At 35.2% G+C, this 24,229-nt stretch overlaps 1 protein-coding gene across 4 annotated transcripts in view; it reads right to left on the bottom strand.

Annotated features, from left to right (window-relative positions):
- Positions 1-24,229, bottom strand: part of Synj (synaptojanin) — a 566,615-nt gene that overhangs the window by 274,505 nt on the left and 267,881 nt on the right. The window contains exon 10 of one of the 4 annotated variants that reach the window (XR_010950494.1): positions 18,454-18,579. The exons of 1 other annotated variant lie outside the window; for it this stretch is intronic. The gene's annotated coding sequence lies outside the window, so the exon portion shown is untranslated. Of the gene's footprint in view, positions 1-18,453; positions 18,580-24,229 lie in introns of those variants that run through there. 2 more of the 4 variants (XR_010950491.1, XR_010950492.1) reach the window with 2 other exon arrangements.

Genomic DNA, 24,229 nt, shown 5'->3' with positions numbered 1-24,229 from the left:
TATACATATATACATAAATACTGTAAATAAATGTTTGCTTTTATTTTACATTATTGTTGTTCGCAATCATTCGAACGCCAATAACCTGAATAGTTCTTTTCATCCTAATGCGGCGATATTCGAAGCAAACTTACACATATACAACTTACACATACATAACACATATATAACTTATACATACAAACTACGTACAATGAATGTTTGAATATCTGGAAAGACGCCTATAGAATTGACTTTGAGGATTGACGGTTATATGTCGCTACAATTTTATGTATCTTTATATATGGATTTGTATGATTGCATGTAAGTTGATAGAGGACGCGTGTTTTCCTAATTGTGGTCAAGTTTGTGCTTAAGCGATGGACATGAGCAAAAAGCGAGCTGCATACATACATATAAAATGTAACTGTAAAATGTACATAGCCTTTACTGATTTTCTGACTTAATTCAACTCCATTCAATCGTTAGACTCCGGCCAATTGATGAACGATGCTTAAGATGCACTTGAGATGCCATTGACAGTAACAAAAGCAATAACAGGAAAACTGGTAAAGAATGAACAGTGGAGCAGACAAAATTTAATTCAGAGATATATTTAAACATATATGAGTATCTGGAACTCATAGTAACCTACTAAAAAAACCAACACCTTTTTACGAAAAATGTCTTTGATTGTAGAATATGGTGCTCATTTAACCTACTGAACCCTGTCTCGGTTGTCGGTTCGTGCTTAAAGAATGCCATATTTTAGATTTTCAATCAAAGACTTCTGAAGTAGGTAAAGCGCTTCCAGATCGCAGACGAGATAGATTGCTCTATAAAGCTTGCAATATAAAGCTTCAAAGTTTCAAAGTCAACCTCAACTAGGCGAGGGGAATCCTGTTACAAATATGAATGTATCATACACATATTTAGCAGGCGAGGCTTTGGCGACATCCTTGTGGAACTAGGGGTGGGTGGGCGGTATGGCCTAGGATTTTTAATATGGTCATATTAATCGTTCCCGAGATGGTCGGGCTAGTCCCTTAATGGTGCTTTGTTACAGAAACGTTCGGGATCTATATCCGACAAAGGACCATCAACATCGATAACACCTTCGGGGAGTGTCTCTGTCGTTAATACAACAACATCAACAACCAGTTTTGTTTTCATTAAAATATTACGATAAATATGTCCCAGCGCTGCTTTCATAAGCTCGTTTTCTTCACTCCCTCATGCCCACTGTGCAGCTGATCTTAAGCTCTTAAATATTTATGTACAATGCAATACACAAACAATCACCACAATAATAAACATCAGTTTGACCCAATATATAAAAATAGTAGGCAATTGGATTGAAAGCGGACATGGATGTTGAAGTCGTGGGCATCTGAAACAGTCGAGGATGTAGCGGAGCACCATTGACGTACCAAACAGTTTGTACGTACTACGTAGTAAATGGTTAAGTGATTCTTGTATCGCAGCTGGTAACCACTATTTATGCTTTGTAATTTGCGCTAAATCTAACAAATTAGAAAATCAATGCAATGGCGAAGAAGCAGAAAAATACAAAGGCTCGCAATTCGAATGAAACCGTTTTAACTACACGTTATTACGACACCTTGCCGGCCGGATTTTCAATAAAACAGTTTCATATAAAGAATGTGCTCAGTTGTATATCCGCTCTAAGCTTTAGTCTAAGATTCGGCATACACGATGTCTACCTCTACCCAGTTAATCGAATGTGATTAAGATATTGGAAGAGAACATGTTGATTGGAAAGTTGAATAAGCAGTTGCTGCCGTTTGTGCGTAAAAGCGTATCAACGCATTAGCGTGACAGTGTACTAGCGTAAAAGGTTCTTAGAAGTTGTAGAAAGTATACAAGCGTACAACGCAACAGCGTAAAAGCGTAGCTTGTACCATTTCATATTTTCGTTTTTTAATTTAACTGTTGATTAAACCTTTGGAGGAATGATATTAAATTAAGATTAAGATATTAAGTATATACAGATGCACCCAGAAGCATTTCAAAATACGAAAGAGTTTTTATATTAAATGCAAAAGTAAACGCATTAAGATACAACAATTTGGTCGTTACATTTCACATCCGACACCTCAAACTTTTGTCGAAATTCGAGTCATGAGATTTAAACAGCCAAAACTGCTGTTTCACACAATAAATACTCGTGTTGTCTTTGCTATAATGTGTATGTAAATTATATATGTATAAAATTTTAAGTAGAACATACCCAGCAAAAAATTTTAACCTAAGGTTTATCTCATATGTCCAAACGGGTGTGACATCGGCCTTAGTTCTATAAGACTATTAGTGCTTTGGTGTATTCCTTATGATACTTCTTCTTTTTCTGTATTTAAAATTGTTTTTGTTTTATCGGTCTATTGATAAAGGATTCCAGGTTCGAATCGAGCTCAAGGCCATAACAATAATTTTTATAACAGTTATTGGTTTGTTTTTTTAATTTTTCTATAATTGAAAAATTATTTTTTATTTTTGGAATAGAAGACAGAAAATTTTTCAGACACACGCATATTGATCCATTTCGAAGGTTGCTAAGCCTTCATCGCCAGTACGCTTTAGGCACGCTGCGCTAACCATTTGGCTACACAGAGGCGGTGGGTTTGACTGATAAAATTGCTACTTATATTCCTTCTTACAAACCATATTTTGCCAGCATTGCGTCATCTATTGCAAATCACTGATAATGTTGGAATTTCAGTTATAGAAAAATTAAAAAAACCAATAACGATCATAACAACTATTGACTATTGTTCTGGCCTTGAGCTCGAATCGAACCTGGAATCCTTTATGTATCGACCTATGTCATTAGGCATAAGGATTATCTGAAAGATAACGTCATGTATAAGGCTTCTACACTTTATAAAATAATGCTTACATAAAGAATTTTATAAAGCACTAGCAGACCCGGCAGAGGTTGTTCTGCCCTAAATTTGGTCCATCTGCATACATTTTAATAAGCTTTTTCCGTCTAACTCTGACCCCCCCCCCCCCCCCCTCTTCACTTTTCCCTGATCCTTTTATTCACTCCTCCCTCCGTCTTTTTCGCTTCATCTATCTTCATCTTCGTCTCATTCTATCTCTTTCTCAGTCTCCTCATTCTCTCTTTTCTCTTCTCTCAAGTTCTTCTTATTCTTCTTCATCCCTTATTGCCTCTCCCAGAAGGTGGTATGTATTTTGTTCCAGTCGCAGTCCCAGTCCCAGTCCCAGTCCGTCTCTGGTCTACTTCCCGGAAAAAGGATCGTAAATACTAATATGGGCAAATTTATATACCAAATTTAAGGCAAATTGAATAGGACGTATGTAAATAGGTATGTGGGTATTATTAATTCATATCTTTATTTCGTCTTCGCATGCATATTTATCAATTTTGCCAGATTGATGCGACTAAATCGAATGTCACAATGAAAATTACTTTAAAGCTCTCAGCAACAGCTTTCATTTGATATCCATATTACACACACATTTTAGGGGTATCTGGGTCCACGTTTTGTCCTATATTTCGATACCCTAGTCACCCAGCGGCATAAAAGCGGCAATGGCTTCTTAAGCGCCGAAATATAGATTCACAAAATGCAATAGATTAAAAGTATAAATATAATTTTTTAATTATTAAGAGAAGATAGAACCGTCTTTTTTATGGCAAAGAGCGAGTCCGAAACATCAATTATTCTCGAGTGAGAGTTATAATCTTCACACAAACATAGAAAAGGTACGTTAAGTTGGAAATTGCTTCTGCATTGTTTAAGAATTATAGGTTTATAATACCTTGAAACTCGGCATGGAACATTCAAGTTTTCCTCGTTCAAAAGAAATAGGCTTGAAATCGATCCATTTAAAAGTTTAGCCATAAATAGTACACCTAGCATTTCTCTACGACTTGCAAGGGTAGGAATATTTATTAGTTTTAACCGATTAGTGTAAGGAGGGAGATTATACGGAGAGTCCAATTGAAAATTTCTCAAGGCGAAAAGTAAAAACTGTTTTTGAATTGATTCTAGCCCATCCACATGAACTTGATAACGCGGATTCCAAATTATCGATCCTCTTGCTTTGTTGACTGTGGTATTAATATGAGGGTTAAAACTAATTTTGCAATTCATTGTAACTCCCAAGTCGACAAAAACATCAACGCTTTCCAGAGTTTGGCCATTAATTGTGTAAGAAGCTGGCTGTACGTTCCCAAGTGAAAAACACATGACTTTACATTTTTCTATGTTGAGCGGCATAAAATTCTCATTACACCAAGTAGCAAACAATTTAAATCCGCCTGTAGTACACAACGTTCTTCAACCGACGCATATGGCTTAAAAAGTTTTACGTCGTCGGCATACATTAAAATTTTAGAATATTTTATAGTTGTGGAAATATCGTTTATAAAGAGCAAAAACAAAATAGGACCGAGATGGCTGCCCTGAGGCACACCGGAGGGAACATCTATGGCATTCGAACAAATGCTTTTAACAATGACTCTTTGAGTTCTACTGCAAAGATAGGAGGAGATCCAGCGAGTTAGGCCAGGTTGAAAGCCAAGCAATTCGAGTTTATAAACAAGTAATGAGGGGCGTACTTTGTCGAATGCTTTGTTGAAATCAGTGTATATAATGTCGGTATGATGATTGTTTCTATACCCATTAAAGACGTGAGTTGCAAATTCAAGCAAATTGGTTGTGGTTGATTTGGCTCTACAAAAGCCATGCTGAGAACTATCTATCAATGTAGAAATCGAAAATGTAAGGTGATTAGTAACGATTGCTTCGATACCCATAATGTAAAAACGCGTCCTAGTGTTACCCTGTTCCACGTTTTGGCCTATATCTCAAGGCCCTAGTCCCCAATAGCTATGAAAACTACACTGTCCTAAAGCACACATCAACATCTTCAATTTGATAGCCATAATGTAAAAACACTGTCTAGGCGTTCACGGGCCCACGTTTTGTCCTATCTATCTAGAGACCCTAGTCACCCAGGGGTATAAAATTACCCTCTACTAAAGCACGCATCAACAGCTTTCATTTGTTATCCATATTCTATAAACACATTCTAGGGGTAGGTACCCGGGTCCACGCTTTGGCCTATATCTCAAGACCCTGTGTGTCGATCGCAACCAAACCTATGTGCAAACCATCGCGTGAGGTCTGCGCAACTTATGTGAAAGTTTGAACAAAATCGACCGGCGCATCTCTTCAAACACCGGCTACCAACTAACACACCTTAACAGCCTTTCTTTTTATACTCAGTTGAGCAGAGATCACAGAGTATATTAACTATGATTGGATAACGGTTGGTTGTACAGGTATAAAGGACTCGAGATAGATATAGACTTCCATATATCAAAATCATCAGTATCGAAAACAAATTTGATTGAGCCATGTCCGTCCGTCCGTCCGTTAACACGATAACTTGAGTAAATTTTGAGGTATCTTGATGAAATTTGGTATGTAGGTTCCTGGGCACTCATCTAAGATCGCTATTTAAAATGAACGACATCGGACTATAACCACGCCCACTTTTTCGATATCGAAAATTTCGAAAAATGAAAATGCGCGATAATTTGTTACCAAAGATGGATAAAGCGATGAAACTTGGTAGGTGAGTTGAACTTATAACGCAGAACAGAAAATTAGTAAAATTTTTGACAATGGGCGTGGCACCGCCCACTTTTAAAAGAAGGTAATTTAGAAGTTTTGCAAGCTGTAATTTGGGAGTCGTTGAAGATATCATGATGAAATTTGGCGGGAACGTTACTCCTATTACTATATGTATGCCTAATAAAAATTAGCAAAATCGGAGAACGACAACGCCCACTTTTAAAAAAAAATTTTTTTTTAACTCAAATTTATAAAAAAAAGGTAATATCTTTACAATATAAAAGTAAATTATGGCAACATTGAACTCCAGTAATGATATGGTGCAACAAAATACAAAAATAAAAGAAAATTTCAAAATGGGCGTGGCTCCACCCTTTTTCATTTAATTTGTCTATGATACGTTTAATGCCATAAGTCGAACAAAAATTTACCAATCCTTGTGAAATTTGGTAGGGGCTTAGATTCTAGGACGATAACTGTTTTCTGTGAAAAAGGGCGAAATCGGTTGAAGCCACGCCCAGTTTTTATACACAGTCGACCGTCTGTACTTCAGCTCGGCTGTTAACACGATAAGTTGAGCAAAAATCGATATATCTTTACCAAACTCAGTTCACGTACTTATCTGAACTCACTTTGTATTGGTTTAAAAAATGGCTGAAATCCGACTATGACCACGCCCACTTTTTCGACATCGAAAATTACGAAAAATAAAAAAAATGCCACAATGCTATACCAAAAACGAAAAAAGGGATGAAACATGGTAATTAGATTGGTTTATTGACGCAAAATATAACTTTAGAAAAAAAACTTTGTAAAATGGGTGTGGCACCTACCATATTAAGTAGAAAAAATGAAAAAGTTCTGCATGGCGAAATCAAAAGCCCTTGGAATCTTGGCAGGAATACTGTTCGTGGTATTACATATATAAATAAATTAGTGGTACCCGGCAGATGGTGGTGTGGTCCACATTTTGGTCGATATTTCGAAAACGCCTTCCCATATACAACTACAACCACTCCCTTTTAAAATACTCATTAACACCTTTCATTTGATACCCATATCGTACAAACAAATTCTGGAGTCACCCCTGGTCCACCTTTATGGCAATATCTCGAAAAGGCTTCCACCCATAGAACTAAGGCCCACTCCCTTTTAAAATACTCATTAACACCTTTTATTTGATACCCATATCGTACAAACAAATTCTAGGGTTTCCCTAGGTTCATTTTGCTATATGGTGGTTTCCTTATTTTGTCTCCATAGCTCTCAGCTGAGGGCTGAAGGCAGTAGCCTTATTATAAGGTTTATGAACCAGGTAGTATAGGGAATAGTATGTCATAACAAAAATAAAGAGAAAAATCGAGTTTCCTTAAAAATATTACGAAAATATATCGACTAGAGCGGAGTTCTATTTATCATGTATCCTTTAAGTTTAAGCAAATTTTATTTTTGTGGCTTACCCCCACACGGCATTTAGATGATTAAATTTTGAATTTCCCTACATATAAATACAATTTGATTCTTCTTTCTGACTAAATAATGAGTTATCATACAATTGAACAAAAGAAATAATCAAATATGAATACCTTTGATGATCAAAAACTGAAAATCATTTTTCGATCACGTTTTGGAATCATTTTTGAAGTCCTTTGATGATTAAATTTTAATATTTCATAAAAGTCAACAAAAAGAATAATCAAATATGCTTACCTTTCGATGAACAAAAACTGAATATAGTTTTTCAGTCACATTTTGGAATCATATTTGAATCAAATGTGTTTACTTTAGGTGATCAAACATTTATAATCATTTTTAATTCACCTTTCTGAATCTTTTCTGACTATATTTGTTAACTGAATAATGAGTTTTATACTTGTTAAAATTTTACTTTTCATTGAAAAACTTATTTTTTTCACATACACACATTTTTTCAATCATGAAGTTCAGAAAAAATATGTACATATATTAAATTTTTATTATTAAGACAATTTAATGCAAATGCTGCTCATGCCCGAAGATTTCTCCAACCATTTCTCCACCTTCGGCTTCCCAGATAATACATAATAGTTGGACAATACAAAAGTTGTGAGCTATTTGACCAGGTAAGTGAAACTCTCTTGACATATGTACCTGGATATGTCTTCAACATCCCGTACCGTATCGTATTTTAAGATATTGACGATCATAGCTGATGTTGGATGTTGTAGTCGCAGGTGAATATCGGTCAAGTTTGTTTGCGAGTGACCTGTGGTTCAAATAGCTCACTTCCGCATGCTTTATTCCCCTGATGAAATAAGATTATTATGTAGTATCTTATTTTGAATGAGATATGAAGAATAAATGCATCATAATCGCATTCAAAAATGAGTCAAAAATCTAAACCAAAACGATTGAAATATATTCACGAATATGATCAGAAAATGGCTGTGAAAAGCAGTCAAATATTACTCTAAAACAATTAAAGCTCAATTTTACAATGATATCAAATATGAATAAAAAGCGTTTCGAAACATGAATCATAAATGATTATTCAAGAATAATCACATTTATGGTACATTTTTCTCCCGACGATACGCTAATATTCGAACAGAAAATGCTTTTAAATTTGAACGTTTTTAATCATCTTAGGGTATGATATTTGAATATTTTTTGATCAAAATTTTCAAAAAATGCTGGCTGGGAAGGCTTATTTACAATACAAATAAATAGGTCCCAGCCAGCATTTTTTGAAAATTTTGATCAAAAAATATTCAAATATCATACCCTAAGATGATTAAAAACGTTCAAATTTAAAAGCATTTTCTGTTCGAATATTAGCGTATCGTCGGGAGAAAAATGTACCATAAATGTGATTATTCTTGAATAATCATTTATGATTCATGTTTCGAAACGCTTTTTATTCATATTTGATATCATTGTAAAATTGAGCTTTAATTGTTTTAGAGTAATATTTGACTGCTTTTCACAGCCATTTTCTGATCATATTCGTGAATATATTTCAATCGTTTTGGTTTAGATTTTTGACTCATTTTTGAATGCGATTATGATGCATTTATTCTTCATATCTCATTCAAAATAAGATACTACATAATAATCTTATTTCATCAGGGGAATAAAGCATGCGGAAGTGAGCTATTTGAACCACAGGTCACTCGCAAACAAACTTGACCGATATTCACCTGCGACTACAACATCCAACATCAGCTATGATCGTCAATATCTTAAAATACGATACGGTACGGGATGTTGAAGACATATCCAGGTACATATGTCAAGAGAGTTTCACTTACCTGGTCAAATAGCTCACAACTTTTGTATTGTCCAACTATTATGTATTATCTGGGAAGCCGAAGGTGGAGAAATGGTTGGAGAAATCTTCGGGCATGAGCAGCATTTGCATTAAATTGTCTTAATAATAAAAATTTAATATATGTACATATTTTTTCTGAACTTCATGATTGAAAAAATGTGTGTATGTGAAAAAAATAAGTTTTTCAATGAAAAGTAAAATTTTAACAAGTATAAAACTCATTATTCAGTTAACAAATATAGTCAGAAAAGATTCAGAAAGGTGAATTAAAAATGATTATAAATGTTTGATCACCTAAAGTAAACACATTTGATTCAAATATGATTCCAAAATGTGACTGAAAAACTATATTCAGTTTTTGTTCATCGAAAGGTAAGCATATTTGATTATTCTTTTTGTTGACTTTTATGAAATATTAAAATTTAATCATCAAAGGACTTCAAAAATGATTCCAAAACGTGATCGAAAAATGATTTTCAGTTTTTGATCATCAAAGGTATTCATATTTGATTATTTCTTTTGTTCAATTGTATGATAACTCATTATTTAGTCAGAAAGAAGAATCAAATTGTATTTATATGTAGGGAAATTCAAAATTTAATCATCTAAATGCCGTGTGGGTTACTTCTTACAACCGCTTATGCCAAATTTTGGTAGGTATGTAAGTGAAAACTTAAGCACATTTAAATGGGAATTTATTCTCAAAAAAAGTTTTTTCTTAACGCAGTATTTCAGGGATGCACCTTAACGTTAAGCTAATCGTTTATCAAAAAATTTCCACCGTTTCCGTTGAAACACTTCGAAATATTATCGATAAAGAAATTATCAAGATAAATTGTATCTCGTTTTTAACCGAAACGAAAAGCTTTCGTTAATGTTAAAAACGTTAACGAAAACGTGATACTTTTTGTTTGAATTATGCTGGCAATGCTATAGCCATGGTGAAGCCGTAAGGTGGCAACAACGAGCGCACATACACACACAAACTCTATGTAATTTGTTTGTGTAATTCGTTGGTGGTAATGTCAAAAATACTCTGAGAAATGTTCGTACTGTCAAAATTCATGAGAAAAGTTGCAATCAGCTTGGATAATGCTTTCACCTTTAATGACTCCGCCATCAATCAGCTTTGCCAGCATAGTTTGAAATTAATAATCAACATAAACGATTTGATTTCGTTTTGATATGGCAGAAAACGAAACGAAATCATTTCGTTAATTTGACGATCTTAACGTTAATAAACGAAACGAAATGACTTCGTTTCGTTTATTAACGTTGATTATCGTAACGAAATGATATCGTTTCGTTGGTTAAGCATGCCTGCAGTATTTCAGTACAGAGAGTCATTTTCCAAAACTTCACTAAGGCATGTACATTGCATAACAGAAAGCTTGGTTAATGGCACAATTATACATGTACATATGTGCATACATACACACATTCATCTGTATTCCAGTTGGTTATGTGTTTAAATTAAAGATAAAGCATATTTTATTATCCTGTTCCAATTCTAATGTTTGCACTAAATGCTAATGAATATAAATTTGTACACTCGTAAAATTAGTTGTTTGCAAGCAAACTCTACGACTTCCTCTCATTTTGACGACATTTCTCAGTGTATCGAATTCACTACTCGTACTCGTACGTGCTTTATGATGAATTATTTGCTGACACCTTGATTTTGATGCCGGCTTGTTTTCACACGCTTGCTATAACTCTACATTAAGGTGATTTATTTTACAAGTTTTTCCTTTAACTTTTTTGTAACTTCTTTTAACTTGTGGTCTTGAAATTTTTTTATTCCAATTTTGGATTTCTGTTCTACTTTTTTCTCTGCTTGCAGTTGGTAGACATATTAATTTATTTTCATTTTCCATCAGAGTAGTAATTTTCTGTATATTGTATCGATTTTCATATCATTTTTCGAATAGCACTGAAGTTGGAACAAAGCTGAACCGACCTGTTTTCAAACCAAATTTGGAATGGTTCTGTTGATTGGGAAATATTGAATGGCTTTGGCAAAGTTAAGCGCTAAGAACCAAATGAATCAATAACAATTACCTCAAAAAACAAATCACCCTAATGTGAAAAGTGCATATATTCGTATGTAACTATGTTAGCGTATGGACGTTTATTACACTCGGGTACACCTTTGTGAAAAATGATCGAAATTCCTTTGCAAAGTTTTATTTTACACCATTCATACATTTTATAGGTAACGAATACATAGAATTTAGCTTTTTGCAAATTTACATGAATTAGTGAGCGCTTTCAGTGAACACAACTGCTGACCAATCGCTGGGTGATAATTAATTTAAAAAATCCTTTTCTTTAAATTTTATGGATAATTATTTCGTTTGATAGTTGCCTCAGCTCGCCGTTCATAAAACAAATTTTCAATACCTCAACTAAGGGAAACATGTTTTCAACGTTTCAACAAAAATTGTTTAAGAGCCAAGCTTCGGTTTTTAGATGGCATCATGTCAACTTCTTTTGTTTTAATTAGAGCTAATAGTTCTCCCCGAGCACAAACGATAATTTTGAGACCCGAGAAATCGTGAACTCTGTTTCTTGCGAGATTCTCGGTTCTCTAAATACTCGTAAACCCCGCAAGCTTTTTGACATTCAATTAAGATGTTTATGAAAGAGAGAAAGTGCAAATTTAAACGAAAGATATTCGAACCAATTCGTTTGTGGGCGCCCGCCATGGTGTGGTGGAAGCGTGCTCTGCCTACCACACCGAAGATTCTGGGTTCAAATCCCTGGCTAAATCGAATTTTAATTGAGAAACAGAGAGTACGAGTTTAATTGAAAAATATCTGAACCAGTTCTTGTCCACTACGGTCAAATCTAAGCACCGGAAGACCCCATATTGATATCCGGCAAAGTAGTGCCACGAAATTAGATGTATAAACAAACATACATATCTACGTATATATATTTCACGGACTGTAAAATTACAAAAAGTAGTATTAGCATAGTATTAAAATTGTCTTCTATGTGGCATACTTTAGACTGGACAAAAAAAAAACATTTGCAAAAATTCGCCCCTAAATTTGGAAGTTATTTTGAAAGGGTCTCAGAACATTTTTTTTTTATTTATTTCCGTCGAATGTCATTTTGAGCTCTGAAGTCGTTTTCATATCACTAAACCAATTTTCGATCTATATAGTATGATTCTCGTTTCATAAAACTATGAAAACATAATTAATTGAAAACGAATGGTAAGCTGAAAAGGATAATCGAAGGAATTATAGAACTTCGCAAGAACAAAATAATGACGTTAATCGAATGTTAAATAACCAAAATACAATAAAAGAAAAAATTTGGCTATACTTGCAAGGCCAAAAAACCGCACAAAAAATTCCTAGACCTTCTCAGCACAAGCTTCAAATTTAGGGGCGGACTTTTGTAAGCTCTGTTTTTTATGGAGACCAACCCAGTCTAGTGGTGATGGTCGGACAGTTTTTTCTTAACAAAACTGTACACAAATTTTTAAATAATTATTTAAAATTTTCTACATGGTATTTGTATGCAAAATCAATTTCAGCTTTAAAGGTATTTATCGTCGATGCCTTGACAAAACCATCTATAGACCAACTGCAAACCGCCTATCTGACGGCAATTGAATTTTACAGGACAGCAGACAAAACTTATTTTACACCCTTTTTTCTTCAAGAATTTTTTTCATGATAGATTAAAGCAATCTTTTTTTCTTTATATGTAAGAAGATTAAGATTGTATATGGGGTATTCCATCCCATGTCGACCAATTTCGAACCCGACCCCTTTAGAATTGGCTGAAAGTTTTTCTTGTTTTTCTAGCTTACGAAAGACGTTTTTCAGAAGTTTTTCAAATTTTTTCATCCAACTCAAAAAAAGGTATTGTTTTTTTTTAAAAAAACACCGTTTATGTTTTCAAAATGCAATAACTTTTTCAAAAATTGACCGTTTGGGATATTTTTCTTTTTTAAATTTGTTTTTAAATGTACTTTTCGGAAAAAATTCAAAAAAATGTTTAAAGTTTTTTTTGTAATATTTCAGTTTTTCGAGATTTTTCGAATTTCGCCCTTTTTTTTCTCATAAAAAACTTCAATCAATTCTACAATCATCCCCACTAATCACTGAGTGGACCGAGAGTACATTTAAAAACATATTTAAAAAAAAATAATGATCCCAAACGGTAAATTTTTGAAAAAGTTATAGCATTTGAAAAAAACACTGTTTTCCTACCCAAAATAAGTTTTAAATATTTTGAAAAAAAAAACGATGATGGCAGAATTGATTGAAGTTTTTTATGAGAAAAAACAAAAAAAAAGGGTGAAATTCGAAAAATCTCAAAAAACTGAAAAATTACAAAAAAAAACCTTAAAAAATTTTTTTGAATTTTTTCCGAAAAGTACATTTAAAAAAAATTTAAAAAAAAAGATCCCAAACGGTCAATTTTTGAAAAAGTTATAGCATTTTGAAAACAAAAACGGTGTATTTTTAAAAATTCATAACTTTTTTTAAGTTGGATGAAAAAATTTGAAAAACTTCTGAAAAACGTCTTTCGTAAGCTAGAAAAAGAAGAAAAACTTTCAGCCAATTCTAAGGGGGTCGGGTTCAAAATTGGTCGAAATGGGATGGAATACCCCATATACTTAAAATGCTCTTGTAAAAGTAAAAGGGCTTAGATGCAGTTTTGGAGTCCAGATTCAATTTAACCGTTATTTTACAAAATTTACATTCAAATACGAAAATTATGATTTTTTTGGATGCACTGAGATTAGGGATAAGAAATATCAAGTTCGCCACATGGTGGTATTTGGATGGTTTTGCAAAGTAATCGTCGTTATATTTTTTTAAGGCGCTTTCATCTATAACATATTGTGACGAATATTAGCAACACTAAGGCATACTATCATCTCTAAGCCGATACTAAGCAGTCACTTTTATCTACATAAACAAATCAATCATTATGTCTACACAAATATGTACGTACAAGCAGCGGAGAGAAACGCACAAACATATGCATATATCTGAGCTACTCACAAAAGTTTGCAATCATCGGTGGGAGTATCACTCACATATATACGCGTATATGGCTATGCGAGAAGCTATAATCGTGCATCTGTAGTTTATAGCTGGTAAATAAGTAGTAAATTCTAGAAGAAACGCCTAGAAGTATGCGAACGAGGAATCCGAAGAGTATAAAAGCAGCATAAGCAGAGGCATGAGCAATCAGTTTGATTTAAGCACGCTATTGGTTGCGAAGTATAGGTGTTATTGTACTTTCAAAGTAGTCTAATAAAGACCATTTTGCATAATTGAATTTTGGAGTTATTTATTCAACAATTTACCGATACGAACGTTAGTAGAAGGTGTAAAATAAGCGGAGTTTCACTAAATTCGTTACAATATAAATGAATCGCTGAATGTGTTGTTAAGCGCACAACACGAGAGCGGTTGGACCGATTTCGCTAATTCGAAATGGAAAATTCTTTCCGGGAAGTGGGGATGCACTTTACCTAGATTTGTACTTACGATATTTTTTTTTTTGGGAAGTGGACCAGTAGTGGAATTCACTAACTTTTTTAACCACATTTGTCGTCGCTTTATTTGCGAATCGATAACTATAACGATTTCGTTATTCAGTAACTAGTTTGGGTCGGTATTTGTTTATCGACGATCAGCTGTGTTATTAAATAAACGGCAAGTAAATTAGCTGCGTTAAAAATCACGAAATTAATATTTATGGCAATTTTAGTTAAAAAAGAAAACCGGAACTTTAATAAAATACTTTCAAACACGAAAAGCTGCTTTATAAATCAAATGTCACTTGAGTACTTGGCGTACGTTTTATCACAAGATGAAGAACTATTAAGTCCATCGCCAGTGGACAGACACCTTCCTAGAGAAGTAGATAACCCATTCCACTTGAATGCAACGGAGTTTTAAAGCTGTACCGACTAACCCCACACTTGGCTCATGACATTATTTCTAAACTTGATGGTCAATTAAGGGGTACAAGAATAACTGCGATATCAACAGAGAAAAAAAGAAATTAATACCGCATTTACTTACCTTTTGTTAAGATATGTAAAAACTTGCACAATAATGACTTTTGAAAGCAGTTAGTATACGGAATTTATATATTGTTGGCATTCCTTTTGTGCTTTTTGCATTTTTTAGGTTTCGTTAAACTGTGCTGCCACCTCTCTACCATTAAAACGAAATTTAAATGTCATTTATTTCGAGTCGTTAAAACTAAGTTAGTGAATTGTACAAACGATAAGGCATGCCACAAAATCGTTAACTAAAATCTCGACCAATCGCATCGTTATAAGTTACTGAATTCCACTACAGGGACCGATCTAGACGAAGATAGAGAATTAGGGATAGATGGAGCGGAAAAGAATTGAAAGAAAAGACGGAGAGAGAGAAAGAGAAAGGCAGAGGGAGGAGTGAATAAAAGGATAAGGAAAAGAGGGAGATAAGGGGGTGGAGAGTGGTAAAGACCTCTTAAAAGTTATGCAGATTGACCAAAGTTAGGACAGAACAACGTCTGCCGGGTCTGCTAGTTATTTATAAGAAGAACTTTTTCATGAATGAAAACAAATTCATGCGACACCCTATACTGCAATTATATGCACGTTTATAACTTATTATGCTTCGGGACAATTATGCAACTAAGCATTTTTTTGAAGCATATAAAAATTTGTACAGACATCCAAGTGTATTTGGAAACTTTAGACCAGGCTTCATAAATACATATACTCATACCTACATACATACATATTCCAAATGTATTCACATTTTTATTGTTCTTGTACTATACATACTTTTGTAGAAAAAAAAAATTATTAAAATATATCTATAATATTTTTACATAAGATGTTTACATAGCGAACATTTGGCGGGAATAGGAAAGGCATTGCAAATATAATGGAAATGCAACGACAGACATTTCGAAGAAGACAGGGATAGAAGTTCTACAGAAACGCAAGCAAAAAAATTTTAATTCTGCAAAAAATTTTAAGTTGAAATAAATAAATACATTTAGTGTTTCTTTTAAAGTGTCGGCGAAAGGTTGTTTACTTTACTGAATAGTGTCTTAAACAAAATAAATATTTTTTCAGCAGTGACGAAGGATTCTGGTGCGTACGAAGAAATTGTTCATTTTAGTGGCCGCTGATATTTTACAATAAATTAAATTTGATTAATTAAGTAAATTTTTTTAGAAACATTTTATATTTGAACGTGAACATTTTTAGAATTTTATTTTGAAATCACTCAACTAAAAATTGAAACTGTGAATTTTCACTATAACTTAATATCTTGCCAGGTTTAATCTATGATTAACCGATCATGGTTTACGAACAAATCATAACAGCTAATTTTAAGAGACTTGGAAAGTTATTAAACATTTTTATTAAACACATCAACAAAAACTAATGCCTTACCTAATCAAATAAGCAACTACATAATTCATTTGTTTTTTTATTAAGCTGCTAAAACCATAAAAAATTTACTGTAGAAAACTCAATTGATTGAAAACGTTAAAATTTTAAAAATGTATTAAGGGAGCTCAGAATTGTTTGTGTATTTTATGTTGGAAACGTTGTATAGCAAATATAAGCTATGGATCGTGAGCTACTTTTTTCATTTTCAATTTTGTCTTTCCGTTTTTTAGTGACAGCTACTATTAAATATTGCAAAAATAAACTACGGTTTTTGCTGTTGCATATTTGTAATGACGTAGCAAATGTATAGTCGTTAACTTGTTGTAAACAATATGCTACGCAAGTTTGCAATGCAATAATGCTAAAAAATGCATCTAATCCTGAACTACTTTTTTTTTCAAATATATGAAGGCAGTTCAAAGTATGGTGCATTTGGTATTGTAATTGTTGCAAATGCAAATATAAGCTACGGACCGTGAACATTTTTTTTTTTTTAATTTTATGTTTTTTCTGTGAACAATTTGTTTTGGATTTGCTGATTTGCTATTCTATGTTGAGAAAATTTACTAAAATTTTTGTGTTGCGTAGCCAATGCATAAACGAATATTTTGTTGTTGTATTGTGTAAATATACTACACCAGTTTGCAAATGCAATTATGCTAGAACATGCTGAACCGGAAATAATGAAACTCATTTCATTTTACTGCTTTCGCGTCTTATTTCAGGCTCCGACAAGAAATACATAGGTAACAGAATCCCTTAATAATGGTCCTCCATAGAGTCCTTTGAGAGTTCAATATTCATTCGTTTTTGTTTTGTAGCAAATAAAACTATTTATTTAGTTAGAACAAGCGTAAACTTGTTATTCATATTTCTCTGTTTTCATAGCCAAAATATTTCTGTCGCGACCTTAATATTGTTTCAAATTTTTCAAAATGATTCCAAAAATAGTCCGCAGTGTTCCTGAAGTCATCTCGAAATGTTTACAAATCACTCCTAAAATACCAAAATGGTCCTAAAATATATGATAAAATTCCATACCCTTCAAAATTTGATCGCAATCTGTCAATCCGTCACGCATGACAAAAAGCCCCATATTAGTTGATATGTAAACGTATCCCCGCCCTTTACTGAAAAGCATTACGTGTTCATCTTAATTGAATAGTCCGCTTTGTCTTCTTCTTATATAAAAAAAACGATGATTTCCCGTTACATTATATAAACTGATGTTCCTGATTTTAAAGAAAAAACATAACTTACATACGTCTGAACAGTCCCTTTTTCTGCAGACCGTTCAAATAGGAATAGTTTGCTGATATTTCACCCAATCCCCAACAACAAGAAGGATAGGGTGCAGAAGCAGTCCCATACATATGCACAGATATGTAGGAATATTCCAAAATCAAGTTTCTATTTTTGTTGGAGATTTACCACACGACAATAATATGCCTAAAACGTTGTTTGATAAGGTTATGGTTCGTCTTTAGTTAAACACAAAAATTCTTTGAACTTACTTACTTCCTTTATTGGCACTTAACCGTTTAAACGGCTATAGTCGTCCAACAAGACGCGCCAGACGTTTATTTGCTCTGCTAACTGGCGCCAATTGGCAATACCAAGGAAATTTAAGTCGGTTTTCATCTGATCTTTCCAGCGGTGTGGGAGACGCCATCTTCATCTGCTTCCATACGAAGTTTACGATAAAAATACTTTCTCAGCCGTAGCAGCATCTTTCATTTGCAAAACATGGCCGAGCCAACGTAGCCGCTGTGTTTTAATTCACTTGACTATTTTGCTGCCGCCGTAGAGCTCATCCTAAACTCTAGCTTTGAACACCTTCATCAAAAGCTTCATACCGAGAGAAAGTCGTTTGTATGTGTGTGTCTCCTTTTTATATAGAATACTTTCCTTTCGTAAAATAATCGTTATTCAATGAATGTAAAAATTCGTATCAAAATGAATTTTCATCTTGGTCTTCGCTTCGTCCTCTGCTATCCTCTTTATCTCATACACGCATGACCATTCGTGAACGCAATTCAAATTGTCATTACTCGCGCGATTTGCATTAGCATACTTGCATCTCTGTATGTATGCGTGAATGTATGTAAATCGTTCACAAATCCCAGCTTCTATTGGAAAAGCAATATACCCGATTTTTCTGTGATTTGAATTTGGCTCACGCCCTTTAATTCACTTGGAGCTTACTTGCATTTATGCTGTAAATACGTATGTATGATCCTTAGTATATACTGACACACATACATATGTAATATATTTTTGTAAATATAATGTTTGTGCGAATAAAATCGTATTTGCATTGCAACTTTTTATATTTTGCTATTTGTATGGAAATGTGCCCCACAAGTTTGTGTGAGAATTAAAGTAAAGGATTTATGCAAGGACACATTTGAGTGGAGCACTTAAATGTATAATCGTGGCTATGTGTGCATACTCATACAAACTTATGCAGCAAGGACGAAGAGATTAAGGCGCGAAAACTTTACTTAAGCTGTCAATTTAGTAATGTCAATCAAAGATGAGCCTCAATCTCGTTGCATATTTCTCATCACCAAATACTTGGTTCAAAACTTTGTTGATTTAAACGTCGGTTGGCTTTTTATTGAGAATGTGACATAGGCGAACATACACACATATCTAAGTACCTATGTATGTATGTAAGAAAATCCTTTACCCGTGTCGTTGTGAACAGAACTCTTTGGGAAATTTGATAACTAAAACGCGGGAGCTCGTATCTATGTAACGAACGTCAAAAAAATCGATACTAATGGGACGCTAGGTCGCTATATTTCAGGCAGAAATTCATGTAATAGAAGGTTGCAGTTAAAGCTATCTACGGAGAGTCTTATCGTTTAGGATTATTCTTATTATGTCAGACATCCAGGCAGACTTGCATGCTTTGCAGACTTACACTACTTCTAAGCTAGTGGATAAATGTATTGAGTCATAAATGATCTTTGAACCATAAAAAGGCTTTGTTAGCATGGGTTGCCGCACATCAGGTAGGTAATGAACGGGCAGACTATCTAGCTAAGCAGTACGCTATAGCAGCATTCTATGGTCTCTGGGCTCACAAAGACAGAAAAGAGAAGAACGGGGAAACAAAGCAGTTCAGACAACACTGGATTGATTGTCCAGGGTAAAAACAGGCAAAATGTTGTATACTTCCCGCTACAAAAGTATCATCCAAGCTCATTAATCTAAGCAGAGAGCATTTTTTCGGTGCACTGTAGTGTACGATATCACCTAAAAAAAAAATAAATGTAAGGCGCGATAACCTCCGAAGAGATCTAAGGCCGAGCTTCTCTTCCAATTTGCGTCGTGCTCCTCTTGATTTTTCCCTACAAATTGGCCGGACGGGACCTACATGTTTTATGCCGACTCCGAACGGCATCTGCAAGGCAGATGAGTTTTCACTGAGAGTTTTTCATGGCAGAAATACAATCGGAGCGCTTGCCAGACACTGCCGAGGGGCGACCCCGCTTAGAAAAATTTTCTTCTAATTGAAAAATCGTATTTCTAAAATTTTGATGTTGCTTTGCCCGGGAGTTGAACCCAGGGCATACGGTGTGATAGGCGGAGCACGCTACCATCACACCACGGTGGCCGTCACGATACGATATCACCTAAGTAAATTAAATCTATCCGACACACAAATCTGTCGCTTGCGTGAACTTGCGGGTGAGACGTCGGTTCACATTCTCCGCGAATGTATCCCTCTGACAGGGCAGCAGCTATCCCATCTAGGTGGTTTTCATCCCTCGTAATATGTAGCAAAAAGCCACGCTTAGATATATTAAAAGGTAATAGGCTGAAAGGTCAAGCATACTATATCTAAACAAAGGTCACAGTACATTGAGCCCTATTAATAATCATCTGCGTCAAAGAGCTCAAATGTTCATCCAAGGTGGGTCAAACGCACAGTGAGCACCTTCTCAATATCATCACGGCAATTAGAGCACGTAAGGTGGTTATGTATCCAGATCAAAGTCATATGTTTATACCAAGTGAAGTTACTTGCCAGCAATCGCATCAGCTGTCTGCCTTTTTGTATGTTAACAGCGAGCAGACACCTACTCAGAACGCCTGAGACTGATGGCATTATAAATTTCTTGGAGTTTCCCACTCGCGACTTTGCGAAATATTCTCAAAGCTTTTAAACGTGGATTAGATGACCCAAGAGGGAGTGCTATAATTCGTTACTAGTCCGTGAATGCCTATTCAGAAACCAATCTGGCCAAGTGGCTATCATTCTAATTCTCAAGAAATTCTGTAACGGAATCCCTTAAGATATAACTACCGTTGCTGAACCAATTTTGAAGTTGTTAGAGAAAACTTGAGATGAAAAAATCTCTTCTATTGATGTAAAGGGGATATGATTTCCTTTGGCATTGAAAAAACACAGCTATCTATATCGCAGCCTCCAAATAGATATATCACGGCCCTCCGTATAGCAATACCATATGTTCCTTTTTAACCTTAAAGGACACCCTTCGTATAAATTTCCAAAACGAATGGTGATAGGTACAGCACCACCAAACCACAGATGGTAAGCTTATAACTGGTTTGATCATAAGGATGTAGAGACAGACCCCACTCAAGGACACATATCTCATGTTTCAAATAATCATCACCATGAATTAAGTTTATCTTTATCGCTACAAGAAGAAGAAGAATAAGAAGAAAGTACTCCACCCCGAGGATAGTCATTATTGACTCAGCATATTATGCGTTGGCCACTCTCTGCCTGAACCTCAATAGAATGCCGTATGGAGCGCCATTTACAGCACATCACCCGCACTGTGCTATGAACCGAACTACACATTATACTGACAAACAAGATTCTGCAAAGCGGTCTCGCAAGATTTCTCCACTTGATAGGCGAGTTGATGCGGAGATAGGGTTTGTAAAGGCAATTGTTTTAGTCTTAGCCGGGGCGAAAACGGAAATAAATCTATCGTGAGGAGAATGGTGAGACAAATGTCATCATTCGAACTTGTTGTGGACATTCTAATTTAACAGGCGAGCAAGCGCCTCTAAAAATTCGTTGTTCGCTGCTACTGCGTTTTGTTCTAAAAATCTACATAAATTCTTGACTTAAAAGTTATTAAAAAATATTTTTTTTTCTTCCAATAGATGGTATAACAGATACAAATTCACCAAACCAAAGAGCAGAGCCAGCATAATGAGCACCTACAAAAACTTTCATACTAACAAACGCACAGAATATCCGTTAGCAGCACCGCACATTTTCAAATGGTCCTTAACAAGATACCAACAAATAGTCATCGACTAGATAACACAAATTCTGTCTATCGATATTAAATTGTGAAAATATTGCGCCAAAGTGAACGTGGGAAATTGCCACTACCTCGCAGTCACGTGATTCCGTTCGGGCTCCGGCGAGTAGTCGAGGCGCACGGTAATACCAATCGATAGTTCATGTGATGTGACGTAGTGGAACATTCCTGACGTTACCAACGACGTTCGCGCATTATTTTGTGTTGAAGCAGCTTAAGCGTTTACAATATTTCGACAGATTTTCGGTTTCTTTTAGCTAGAAAAATGAAAAGGAATTTAGCGAAGTATTAACAGTTTTTTTATGGTTGAGTGAAGCATGGTTGATGGAGGATAAAAGGAGCAAAAACTTTTATATAAATTGGAAAAATGTCAAGTGATAAATTGCTAAATGAAAGCGAAAGTGACAAATGCGAAAAACAATAAACTGTGATCTAAAACTAAAGCAACAATCAAAATATACATTAACTCTATGCTATAGGACTAAAGCCATTAAGTATGGGGTATACATATGTATGTATGTTTGTATGTATAACAGTGTGTCTCTTTTAAATAAAATAAATTATTTTTTTTTAGTCACACCCCTTCAGAATGTAATACACGCCTTAACCCCTTACAGTCGGTACCAAAATTTATGTGTGATATTTTTGACCTAAGTATAATATTTGACATGTTAGGGGGAAACAACCCCCCACAGCAACAACCTTCACCCCAGTCATTCCCCCGAGAGAGGAGTGTGGAAGAGGAATTATCTGGGGCAGGGAACCGGTTAACTTGTTCACGGATGGGTCGAAGTTGGACGGAAAGTTTGGTGCGTGTCTTTTGTCAAGAGCTAAATGTAAGCCGCAAGTTTAAGTTGGCTGATCACTGCAGTGTATTCCAAGCGGAAGCTGCTGCCATTTAGGATGCGGTGGATGAAATGCTATCCAGTGCTACCAAGGTTAGGGAATTTAACATCTATTCTGATAGCCACGCGGCTATCAAGGCCTTGAGTTCAACTACAGTGCGATCGAGGGTGGTCTGGGATTGCCTGACCTTGCTTGCGATTGCATCGAACTATTTTATAATTAAGATTATCTGACTCCCGGGCTATAGTGATATCCCGGGTAACTGTCAAGCGGGTCTCTTAGCCCACATCGGTACAACTGAACCGATTGAAGATGGTTGTAGGGATTTCGGGATTCCGCTGGCCACCTGTGGTTTGTTCCTCCATAGCAGGCTGAGTCAGCTCAGCAAACGTTGGACGGACACCACTTCGTGCAGGGTAGCAAGAACTTTCTGACTGAAAGTGGATGGTAGGAGGTCTGCCTAAGTACTTGGGTTCGCTAAGACTCATCTATCAATGGTCATTGGCGTTTTTACAGGACACTGTCCAATGGGTATCCATGCGCTTCGTCTCAATATACTGGAAACTCCATCCTGCTGCAGCTGTATGGAGGATTATGATGTGGAACCACCAAATCACCTTATGCTTGATTGCTCAGCTTTTTCCAGAACTAGGCGAAAGTACTTCGGTCGCGACGTCACTTGGATCTCCCGAGGATTTATCCAAGGTTGAGATCGGTATCATTCGGAACTTTATTGTTGCTATCCAACATTTCTCTAAGTAGCTATATCTACGTCACCGTTATTTTATTGTATATGGTATCACAACGGACCTTCATGTTGTCCATGTGAGCTTTCCTTATCGATTATATCTTATAAATCTCTTCAAAGCCTTTTCTATCGGCAGAGGGATTTGAAACCGCACTCCTGCCATGATCGGACATTATACCATCACCACGGCTTGCTGTTGTACAACTTTTTCCCAATTGCCTTCTGCTATATTGATTTATACTTCCATATAGAACATAATGTTTCTATGTTTGCTTATATGAAAGAAATGACATTAATGGCGGCCTGATATCGAGTTATTTCAATTTGTTCCCAAATATTTAGTAAAAAAGAATGCGTTAATGCATTTAAAAGAAAATGGCCAATCCCCGCTTTGCAAAAACAACCAACTATCATAGTTAGCTGTTGTTGCTCCTACTCGACATAAATATGTTTCATTTTGATACCTCATTCAGATGGTATGGCAGCAGACGTGAAAATCCATTACTGATCTACTTGCTCGATGCTTTTCCTAATCAATTTTATAATTTGCTTTACGTTTGTTGGAGCTACCCGAACCCCAAGGTGGTCGAGCAAATCGTTCCAGCTTACAGGTAATTTTTCGATGCTGGAAAAAAATAAGGAAGCAGACGAAGGCCATCACTCTGCTGGAAGAACCACCAGGGGGAACCGATTTCAGTCCTTTTGGCGTCAGGCGTGACGGGTAAAAACGTTTAAACGGTTGAAGCTAATTTACTAAGGTAGCTCTGTGCATTATCTAAATTTTACGATATTCTTTTTTTGATGAAAGTGGCCTAAGGACAGGAAATAGAATAGAAACAAGAAGCAGAAAAAAAGGTATAAGGATAAAATAAAAAGAAGCGAGAGGACTAAGGAGCGGAAGAATATAAAAGTGGTGGTGATAGTGAGGTAATTATCGGAGAAAGCGGAAAAGCA

Source organism: Eurosta solidaginis, chromosome 3, assembly GCF_040869045.1.
Source record: "Eurosta solidaginis isolate ZX-2024a chromosome 3, ASM4086904v1, whole genome shotgun sequence".
Lineage (NCBI taxonomy): Eukaryota > Metazoa > Arthropoda > Insecta > Diptera > Tephritidae > Eurosta > Eurosta solidaginis.
The sequence above is the reverse complement of the archived record's forward strand: the minus strand, read 5'-3'. Positions and strand labels throughout refer to the sequence as shown.